The following is an 11884-nucleotide window of genomic DNA, read 5'->3' on the forward strand; positions in this document are numbered from 1 at the left end:
TCACCCCCAGCAGGAGGGTTGGGGAACATTCACACATCACCCCCAGCAGGAGGGTTGGGGAACATTACACACATCACCCCCAGCAGGTGGGCTGGGGAACATTACACATCACCCCAGGAGGGGTTGGGGAATATTACATCACCCCAGCAGGAGGGCTGGGGAACATTACACATCACCCCCAGCAGGAGGGGTTGGGGAACATTATGACACATCACCCCCCAGCAGGAGGGTTGGGGAAACATTACACAGGGTTGGGAACACCCCCCCAGCAGGAGAGGGTTGGGGAACATTACATACACATCAGGGAGGGTTGGGAACCCCCCCAGCAGGAGGGGTTGGGGAACATTACATTACATCACCCCCCAGCAGGAGGGTTGGGGAACATTACACACATCACCCCCAGCAGGAGTGGGTTAAACATTACATACATCACCCCCAGCAGGAGTGGTTGGGAACATTACACACATCACCCCCAGCAGGAGGTTGGGGAACATTACACACATCACCCCCCAGCAGGAGGGGTAAACATTACACACATCACCCCTGGGGAACATTACACACATCACCCCCCAGCAGGAGGGTTGGGGAACATTACACACATCACCCCCAGCAGGAGGGCTGGGGAACATTACACACATCACCCCCAGCAGGAGGGTTGGGGAACATTACACACATCACCCCCAGCAGGAGGGTTGGGGAACATTACACATCACCCCCAGCAGGAGGGTTGGGGAACATTACACACATCACCCCCCAGCAGGAGGGTTGGGGAACATTACACATCACCCCCAGCAGGAGGGTTGGGGAACATTACACACATCACCCCCAGCAGGAGGGTTGGGGAACATTACACACATCACCCCCAGCAGGAGGGTTGGGAACATTACACACATCACCCCCCTCCCCCAGCAGGAGGGTTGGGGAACATTACATACATCACCCCCAGCAGGAGGTTGGGTACACATCACCCCCAGCAGGAGGGAACATTACACACATCACCCCCCCAGCAGGAGGGTTGGGAACATTACACACATCACCCCCCAGCAGGAGGGTTGGGGAACATTACACACATCACCCCTCCCCCCAGCAGGAGGGTTGGGGAACATTACACACATCACCCCCCAGCAGGAGGGTTGGGGAACATTACACACATCACCCCCAGCAGGTTGGGGTTCCCCCCAGCAGGAGGGGAACATTACACACATCACCCCAGCAGGAGGGTTGGGGAACATTACACACATCACCCCCCAGCAGGAGGTTGGGGAACATTACACATCACCCCCCAGCAGGAGGGTTGGGAACATTACACACATCACCCCCAGCAGGAGGGTTGGGGAACATTACACATCACCCCCCAGCAGGAGGTTGGGAACATTACATACATCACCCCCAGCAGGAGGGTTGGGGAACATTACACACATCACCCCAGCAGGAGGGTTGGGGAACATTACACACATCACCCCCCAGCAGGAGGGTTGGGAACATTACATACATCACCCCCAGCAGGAGGGTTGGGGAACATTACACACATCACCCCCCAGCAGGAGGGTTGGGGAACATTACACACATCACCCCCCAGCAGGAGGGTTGGGGAACAGGGGTTGGGGGAACATTATACATCACCCCCAGCAGGAGGGTTGGGGAACATTACATACATGCCCCCAGCAGGAGGTTGGGAACATTATGCACATCACCCCCCAGCAGGGTTGGGGAACATTACACACATCACCCCCAGCAGGAGGGTTGGGGAACATTACACATCACCCCCCAGCAGGAGGGGGTTGGGGAACATTACATACATCACCCCCAGCAGGAGGGTTGGGGAACACATCACCCCCCACAGGATACATCACCCCAGCAGGGAGGGTGGGGAACATTACACATCACCCCCCAGCAGGAGGGTTGGGGAACATTACACACATCACCCCCAGCAGGAGGGTTGGGGAACATTACCATCACCCCCCAGCAGGAGGGTTGGGGAACATTACACACATCACCCCCTCCCCCAGCAGGAGGGTTGGGGAACATTACACATCACCCCCAGCAGGAGGGTTGGGGAACATTATTACACATCACCCCCAGCAGGAGGGTTGGGGAACATTACACACATCACCCCCAGCAGGAGGGTTGGGGAACATTACACACATCACCCCCCCTCCCCCAGCAGGAGGGGTTGGGGAACATTACACATCACCCCCAGCAGGAGGGTTGGGGAACATTACACACATCACCCCCAGCAGGTGGGTTGGGGAACATTACACACATCACCCCCAGCAGGAGGGTTGGGGAACATTGCACACATCACCCCCAGCAGGAGGGTTGGGGAACATTACACACATCACCCCCAGCAGGAGGGTTGGGGAACATTACACACATCACTCCCCCAGCAGGAGGGTTGGGAACATTACATACATCACCCCCCAGCAGGAGGGTTGGGGAACATTACACACATCACCCCAGCAGGAGGGTTGGGGAACATTACACACATCACCCCCAGCAGGAGGTTGGGGAACATTACACACATCACCCCCAGCAGGAGGTTGGGAACGTACACACATCACCCCCAGCAGGAGGGTTGGGGAACATTACATCACCCCCAGCAGGAGGGTTGGGGAACATTACACACATCACCCCCAGCAGGAGGGTTGGGGAACATTACACACATCACCCCCAGCAGGAGGGTTGGGAACATTACACACATCACCCCCCAGCAGGAGGGTTGGGGAACATTACACACATCACCCCCAGCAGGAGGGTTGGGGAACATTACACACATCACCCCCAGCAGGAGGGTTGAACATACACATCACCCCCAGCAGGAACATTACACACATCACCCCCCAGCAGGAGGGTTGGGGAACATTACACACATCACCCCCAGCAGGAGGGTTGGGGAACATTACATACATCACCCCCAGCAGGAGGGTTGGGGAGGGGTTGGGAACATTACATACATCACCCCCAGCAGGAGGGTTGGGGAACATTACACACATCACCCCCCAGCAGGAGGGTTGGGGAACATTACATACATCACCCCCAGCAGGAGGGTTGGGGAACATTACACACATCACCCCCAGCAGGAGGGTTGGGGAACATTACATACATCACCCCCAGCAGGAGGGTTGGGAACATTACACACATCACCCCCAGCAGGAGGGTTGGGGAACATTACATACATCACCCCCAGCAGGAGGGTTGGGGAACATTACACACATCACCCCCAGCAGGAGGGTTGGGGAACATTACACACATCACCCCCAGCAGGAGGGTTGGGGAACATTACACACATCACCCCCAGCAGGAGGGTTGGGAACATTACACATCACCCCCCAGCAGGAGGGTTGGGGAACATTACACACATCACCCCCCAGCAGGAGGGTTGGGGAACATTACACACATCACCCCCAGCAGGAGGGTTGGGGAACATTAACATCACCCCCCAGCAGGAGGGTTGGGGAACATTACACACATCACCCCAGCAGGAGGGTTGGGGAACATTACACACATCACCCCCAGCAGGAGGGTTGGGGAACATTACACATCACCCCCAGCAGGAGGGTTGGGAACATTACATACATCACCCCCAGCAGGAGGGTTGGGGAACATTACACATCACCCCCAGCAGGAGGTTGGGGAACATTATACATCACCCCCCAGCAGGAGGTTGGGGAACATTACATACATCACCCCCAGCAGGAGGGTTGGGGAACATTACACACATCACCCCCAGCAGGAGGGTTGGGGAACATTACACACATCACCCCCAGCAGGAGGGTTGGGGAACATTACACACATCACCCCCCAGCAGGAGGGTTGGGGAACATTACACACATCACCCCCAGCAGGAGGGTTGGGGAACATTACACACATCACCCCCAGCAGGAGGGTTGGGGAACATTATACATCACCCCCAGCAGGAGGGTTGGGAACATTACCCATCACCCCCCAGCAGGAGGGTTGGGGAACATTACATACATCACCCCCAGCAGGAGGGTTGGGGAACATTACACACATCACCCCCAGCAGGAGGGTTGGGGAACATTACACATCACCCCCAGCAGGTGGGTTGGGGAACATTACACACATCACCCCCAGCAGGAGGGTTGGGGAACATTACACACATCACCCCCCAGCAGGTGGGTTGGGAACATTACATACATCACCCCCAGCAGGAGGGTTGGGGAACATTACACACATCACCCCCAGCAGGAGGGTTGGGGAACATTATCCCCCAGCAGGAGGGTTGGGAACATCATCCCCAGCAGGAGGGTTGGGGAACATTACATACATCACCCCCAGCAGGAGGGTTGGGGAACATTACACACATCACCCCCAGCAGGAGGGTTGGGAACATTACACACATCACCCCCAGCAGGAGGGTTGGGGAACATACACACATCACCCCCAGCAGGAGGGTTGGGGAACATACATACATCACCCCCAGCAGGTGGGTTGGGGAACATTACACACATCATCCCCCCCAGCAGGAGGGTTGGGAACATTACACACATCACCCCCAGCAGGTGGGTTGGGGAACATTACACACATCACCCCCAGCAGGAGGGTTGGGGAACATTACACACATCACCCCCAGCAGGAGGGTTGGGAACATTACACACATCACCCCCAGCAGGTGGGTTGGGGAACATTACACACATCACCCCCAGCAGGAGGGTTGGGGAACATTACACACATCACCCCCAGCAGGAGGGTTGGGGAACATTACATACATCACCCCCAGCAGGTGGGTTGGGAACATTACACATCACCCCCCAGCAGGTGGGTTGGGGAACATTACACACATCACCCCCCCAGCAGGTGGGTTGGGGAACATTACACACATCACCCCCCAGCAGGAGGGTTGGGGAACATTACACACATCACCCCCCAGCAGGAGGGTTGGGGAACATTACACACATCACCCCCCAGCAGGAGGGTTGGGGAACATTACACACATCACCCCCCAGCAGGAGGGTTGGGGAACATTACACACATCACCCCCAGCAGGAGGGTTGGGGAACATTACACACATCACCCCCCAGCAGGAGGGTTGGGGAACATTACACACATCACCCCCCAGCAGGTGGGTTGGGGAACATTACACACATCACCCCCCAGCAGGAGGGTTGGGGAACATTACACACATCACCCCCCAGCAGGAGGGTTGGGGAACATTACACACATCACCCCCCCAGCAGGAGGGTTGGGGAACATTACACACATCACCCCCCAGCAGGAGGGTTGGGGAACATTACACACATCACCCCCCAGCAGGAGGGTTGGGGAACATTACACACATCACCCCCCAGCAGGAGGGTTGGGGAACATTACACACATCACCCCCCAGCAGGTGGGTTGGGGAACATTACACACATCACCCCCCCAGCAGGTGGGTTGGGGAACATTACACACATCACCCCCCCAGCAGGTGGGTTGGGGAACATTACACACATCACCCCCCAGCAGGTGGGTTGGGGAACATTACACATCACCCCCAGCAGGTGGGTTGGGGAACACACATCACCCCCAGCAGGTGGGTTGGGGAACATTACACACATCACCCCCAGCAGGAGGGTTGGGGAACATTACACACATCACCCCCAGCAGGAGGGTTGGGGAACATTACACACATCACCCCCAGCAGGAGGGTTGGGGAACATTACACACATCATCCCCCAGCAGGAGGGTTGGGGAACATTACACACATCACCCCCAGCAGGAGGGTTGGGGAACATTACACACATCACCCCCAGCAGGAGGGTTGGGGAACATTACACACATCACCCCCAGCAGGAGGGTTGGGAACATTACACACATCACCCCCAGCAGGAGGGTTGGGGAACATTACACACATCACCCCCAGCAGGAGGGTTGGGGAACATTACACACATCACCCCCAGCAGGAGGGTTGGGGAACATTACACACATCACCCCCAGCAGGAGGGTTGGGGAACATCACCCCCAGCATTACACACATCACCCCCAGCAGGAGGGTTGGGGAACATCACCCCCCAGCCGGAGGGTTGGGGAACATTACACACATCACCCCCCAGCAGGAGGGTTGGGGAACATCACCCCAGCAGGAGGGTTGGGGAACATTACACACATCACCCCCAGCAGGAGGGTTGGGAACATTACACACATCACCCCCAGCAGGAGGGTTGGGGAACATTACACACATCACCCCCAGCAGGAGGGTTGGGGAACATTACACACATCACCCCCCAGCAGGAGGGTTGGGGAAACATCACCCCCAGCAGGAGGGTTGGGGAACATTACACACATCACCCCCAGCAGGAGGGTTGGGGAACATTACACACATCACCCCCCAGCAGGAGGGTTGGGGAACATTACACACATCACCCCCAGCAGGAGGGTTGGGGAACATTACACACATCACCCCCAGCAGGAGGGTTGGGGAACATTACACACATCACCCCCAGCAGGAGGGTTGGGGAACATTACACACATCACCCCCAGCAGGTGGGTTGGGGAACATTACACACATCACCCCCAGCAGGAGGGTTGGGGAACATTACACACATCACCCCCAGCAGGTGGGTTGGGAACATTACACACATCACCCCCAGCAGGTGGGTTGGGGAACATTACACACATCACCCCCCAGCAGGAGGGTTGGGGAACATTACACACATCACCCCCCAGCAGGAGGGTTGGGGAACATTACACACATCACCCCCCAGCAGGAGGGTTGGGGAACATTACACACATCACCCCCCAGCAGGTGGGTCGGGGAACATTACACACATCACCCCCCAGCAGGAGGGTTGGGGAACATTACACACATCACCCCCCAGCAGGAGGGTTGGGGAACATTACACACATCACCCCCCAGCAGGTGGGTTGGGGAACATTACACACATCACCCCCCAGCAGGTGGGTTGGGGAACATTACACACATCACCCCCCAGCAGGAGGGTTGGGGAACATTACACACATCACCCCCCAGCAGGAGGGTTGGGAACATTACACACATCACCCCCACAGCAGGAGGGTTGGGGAACATTACACACATCACCCCCAGCAGGAGGGTTGGGGAACATTACACACATCACCCCCAGCAGGAGGGTTGGGGAACATTACACACATCACCCCCAGCAGGAGGGTTGGGGAACATTACACACATCACCCCCAGCAGGTGGGTTGGGGAACATTACATACATCACCCCCAGCAGGAGGGTTGGGGAACATTACACACATCACCCCCAGCAGGAGGGTTGGGGAACATCACCCCCAGCAGGAGGGTTGGGGAACATTACACACATCACCCCCCAGCAGGTGGGTTGGAGAACATTACACACATCACCCCCCAGCAGGTGGGTTGAGAACATTACACACATCACCCCCAGCAGGAGGGTTGGGGAACATTACACACATCACCCCCCAGCAGGTGGGCTGGAGAACATTACACACATCACCCCCAGCAGGAGGGTTGGGGAACATTACACACATCACCCCCAGCAGGAGGGTTGGGGAACATTACACACATCACCCCCCAGCAGGAGGGTTGGGAACATTACACACATCACCCCCAGCAGGAGGTTGGGGAACATTACACACATCACCCCAGCAGGTGGGTTGGGGAACATTACACACATCACCCCCAGCAGGAGGGTTGGGGAACATTACACACATCACCCCCAGCAGGTGGGTCGGTGAACATTACACACATCACCCCCAGCAGGTGGGTGGGGAACATTACACACATCACCCCCCAGCAGGAGGGTGGGGAACATTACACATCACCCCCAGCAGGAGGGTCGGGAACATTACACACATCACCCCCAGCAGGAGGGTTGGGGAACATTATGGATTTGACTGGAGAGTGTATAGTCAGTATAGAGATGGGGGAACTGTTGTAGGAATTAAATTCCTCTGTTTTAACACCCAATTAAAATCAAACACTGTCAATTCATAAGGATTTGTACGACCCTTATTTGTATAAAATGGACAGAGCCCAGTCTTCAAGTCAAACAGCAGCCTTTATTCACGAGAGTACTGCTCCTTACACATTTACCACAGGTTATAAACTTAAAATGACGTCATTAGTTTCGGTACTAGCCCGTGTCATCTCCGTTCCAGTACAAAGGCTGTATGGTTCTCACATCGTCTCTCCCTATTAAGATAATATATGACTGAGCCAAGGTCTAGCCAGTCTGGCTATAAGTTCATTCATTTCTACCAAGGTACAGACAGACATTGTTCTAATTCTTGATTATATTTACACACATTATATTCAGTACTAGGATTAAAAAGAAAATTCATACATAGTAACATAATAGTATTCTGATTAGTACATATACACTAACATAATAGTATTCTGATTAGTCAGTCCTGATTGAAATGTATACATAATTAGTCATCATTGATAAAAATTCCCTTAACAGGAACATTATGGATTTGACTGGGTGTATATAGTCAGTATAGAGATGGGGAACAGTATGGATTTGACTGCGTGTATATAGTCAGTATAGAAATGGGGAACAGTATGGATTTGACTGGGTGTGTATAGTCAGTATAGAGATGGGGAACATTATGGATTTGACTGGGTGTATATAGTCAGTGTAGAGATGGGGAACATTATGGATTTGACTGGGTGTATATAGTCAGTGTAGAGATGGGGAACATTATGGATTTGACTGGGTGTATATAGTCAGTATAGAGATGGGGAACATTATGGATTTGACTGGGTGTATATAGTCAGTGTAGAGATGGGGAACATTATGGATTTGACTGGGTGTGTATAGTCAGTATAGAGATGGGGACATGACATACTTGACTGCTGTATAGAAGGATAGATCTGTGTGTGTTAAGGTGTGTGTTAAGGGTGTGTGTGTTTAAGGGGTGTGTGTATTTGGTCTATATACAGTACCAGTCAACAGTTTGGACACACCTACTCATTCAAGGATTTTTCTTTATTTCTACATTGTTGGATAATAGTGAAAACATCTTAACTATGAAACGACACCTATGGAATCATGTAGTAACCAAAGAACGTGTTCCCTTTGTGTTTCAGGAGAAGACGAGTATTGCCAAGTGCATCACAGACCTGAAGGCGTTGGCTAAAGTCCAGCAGGCTAAGGCCACTGCGTAATTCATCGCTGTAACAGTCTAGACCTTCTCTCCTGAACCCCAACTGTTTTCATTTCAAATAAAACTATTTCCTCTTTAACCATATATGGTCTGTCCGTATGTATGTATGTGTGTATACTGTACATGTCAACTGATCATAAAATAAGTCATTTTATTCGGTTCTAGTTTGGTGTTCTTGATGCACCCATCCCCGTTAGCTGGATCATTTTTGTCAACGTCCGCTAAATTTGCAGAGCGTCAAATTAATTTACTAAAAATAGTAAATTTTCATGAAATCACAAGTGCAATATAGCAGAACACAGTTTAGCTTGTTGTTAATCGACCTGGCGTGTCAGATTTCAAAAAAGCTTTACAGCAAAAGCTATCCAAGGTTTGTGTAGACATTACAAACAGCTAGCAGCGAAGTAGATTGGTCAGAAAAGCAATAAAATGAATTGCTTACTTTTGAACTCCGGCTGTTTGCACTCACGAGACTCCCAGTTACACTTAAATGTTCCTTTTGTTCCATAAAGATTATTTTACTATCCAAAATACCTCCGTTTGGTTGGCGTGTTTTGTTCAGAAATCCACAGGCTCGAGAGGTCACGACAGGGCAGACACCAATTCCAAATAGTATCCGTAAAGTTCATAGAAACATGTCAAACGTTTTGTAATCGATCCTCGGGTTGATTTTACAATAAATAATCAATAATATCAGGAGCAGCTACTCTTCCTGGGGTTTATTATGGATCCCCATTAGTTCGTGCCAAGGCAGCAGCGACTCTTCCTGGTGTTAATTATGGATCCCCATTAGTTCGTGCCAAGGCAGCAGCGACTCTTCCTGGTGTTTATTATGGATCCCCATTAGTTCGTGCCAAGGCAGCAGCTACTCTTCCTGGGGTTTATTATGGATCCCCATTAGTTCCTGTCAAGGCAGCAACTACTCTTCCTGGGGTTTATTAAGGATCCCCATTAGTTCCTACCAAGGCAGCAGCTACTCTTCCTGGGGTTTATTATGGATCCCCATTAGTTCCTGTCAAGGCAGCAGCTACTCTTCCTGGGGTTTATTATGGATCCCCATTAGTTCGTGCCAAGGCAGCAGCTACTCTTCCTGGGGTTTATTATGGATCCCCATTAGTTCCTACCAACGCAGCAGCTACTCTTCCTGGGGTTTATTATGGATCCCCATTAGTTCCTGTCAAGGCAGCAGCTACTCTTCCTGGGGTTTATTATGGATCCCCATTAGTTCCTACCAAGGCAGCAGCTACTCTTCCTGGGGTTTATTATGGATCCCCATTAGTTCCTGCCAAGGCAGCAGCTACTCTTCCTGGGGTTCATTATATGAATCCCCATTAGTTCCTGTCAAGGCAGCAGCTACTCTTCCTGGGGTTTATTATGGATCCCCATTAGTTCCTGTCAAGGCAGCAGCTACTCTTCCTGGGGTTTATTATGGATCCCCATTAGTTCCTACCAAGGTAGCAGCTACTCTTCCTGGGGTTTATTATGGATCCCCATTTAGTTCCTACCAAGGCAGCAGCTACTCTTCCTGGGGTTTATTATGGATCCTCATTAGTTCCTACCAAGGCAGCAGCTACTCTTCCTGGGGTTTATTATGAATCCTCATTAGTTCCTACCAAGGCAGCAGCTACTCTTCCTGGGGTTTATTATGAATCCTCATTAGTTCCTGCCAAGGCAGCAGCTACTCTTCCTGGGGTTTATTATGTATCCTCATTAGTTCCTACCAAGGCAGCAGCCACTCTTCCTGGGGTTTATTATGGATCCTCATTAGTTCCTACCAAGGCAACAGCTACTCTTCCTGGGGTTTATTATGGATCCCCATTAGTTCCTGTCAAGGCAGCAGCTACTCTTCCTGGGGTTTATTATGGATCCCCATTAGTTCCTGTCAAGGCAGCAGCTACTCTTCCTGGGGTTTATTATGGATCCCCATTAGTTCCTGTCAAGGCAGCAGCTACTCTTCCTGGGGTTTATTATGGATCCCCATTAGTTCCTACCAAGGCAGTTGTCTGATGTTGATATGACACCAATACACGTCATGTACCTGGTGCAGTAAAAACCAGGATTAATGCGTGAAGAGCACATTTCTCCAGTGGCCATTGAAGAAGAGCATTTTCCCGCTGAAGTCGGTTACGACGCCGGACTGCAGTCAGGCCAATACTCTGGTGAGGACAACGAGCACGCAGATAAACTTCCCTGAAGAGGTTTCTGACAGTTTCATCAGCTTCCAGGTGATTGGTCTCAGACGATCCCGCAAGTGAAGAAGCAGGATGTGGAAGGTCCTGGGCTGGCGTGGTTACACGTGGTTGTGAGGCCGGTTTCGACATACTGCTAAATTCCCACAAAAATTTGAGAGAAATAAGCTTTTTTTTTGTGCGTAATGAAACATTTCTAGGAGCTTTCATTTTAGCTCATACAACATGGAACCAACACTTTTTAAACCTGAAATATTCCTTTGATTCATAGGCCTACTATCAATAATGACACTCAATCACTTCACAATTCATACATTGCTTCACTGATGATTTACTTTCTTGTCAACATTATCTTATGTGAACTATTTCACCTTAAACACTTAGTCCTTCACCTATTGAATTGGATTTGAACTGGTGTGTGGACAGAGAAGATGGCAAGTGATTTATAGAGATGGACAAACACATTGGTAGTGATTAACCAGTGCCTGACTGATGCCAAGTGTTTGTGTAACAACTTGTTCCCTCTTGGTTTCCTTTTACTAGTAAGTCATATACTGAATAAAGTCTGGAATTATAATGGT

The 11884-nt window shown here is 51.8% G+C and overlaps 1 long non-coding RNA gene across 3 annotated transcripts; it reads left to right on the plus strand.

Annotated features, from left to right (window-relative positions):
- The first annotated feature begins 1238 nt into the window (after window positions 1-1238).
- Window positions 1239-9198, plus strand: LOC127921994 (uncharacterized). Of its 3 annotated transcripts, none has more exons than XR_008110196.1 (2): window positions 1239-1257; window positions 9041-9198. It is a non-coding gene; the product is annotated as an uncharacterized LOC127921994 (long non-coding RNA). The 3 variants fall into 3 exon arrangements; XR_008110197.1 differs by lacking the exon at window positions 1239-1257 and adding an exon at window positions 1346-1364; XR_008110198.1 differs by lacking the exon at window positions 1239-1257 and adding an exon at window positions 3645-3663.
- Window positions 9199-11884: the final 2686 nt, after the last annotated feature.

Source organism: Oncorhynchus keta, unplaced genomic scaffold, assembly GCF_023373465.1.
Source record: "Oncorhynchus keta strain PuntledgeMale-10-30-2019 unplaced genomic scaffold, Oket_V2 Un_contig_24339_pilon_pilon, whole genome shotgun sequence".
Classification (NCBI taxonomy): Eukaryota; Metazoa; Chordata; class Actinopteri; order Salmoniformes; family Salmonidae; genus Oncorhynchus; species Oncorhynchus keta.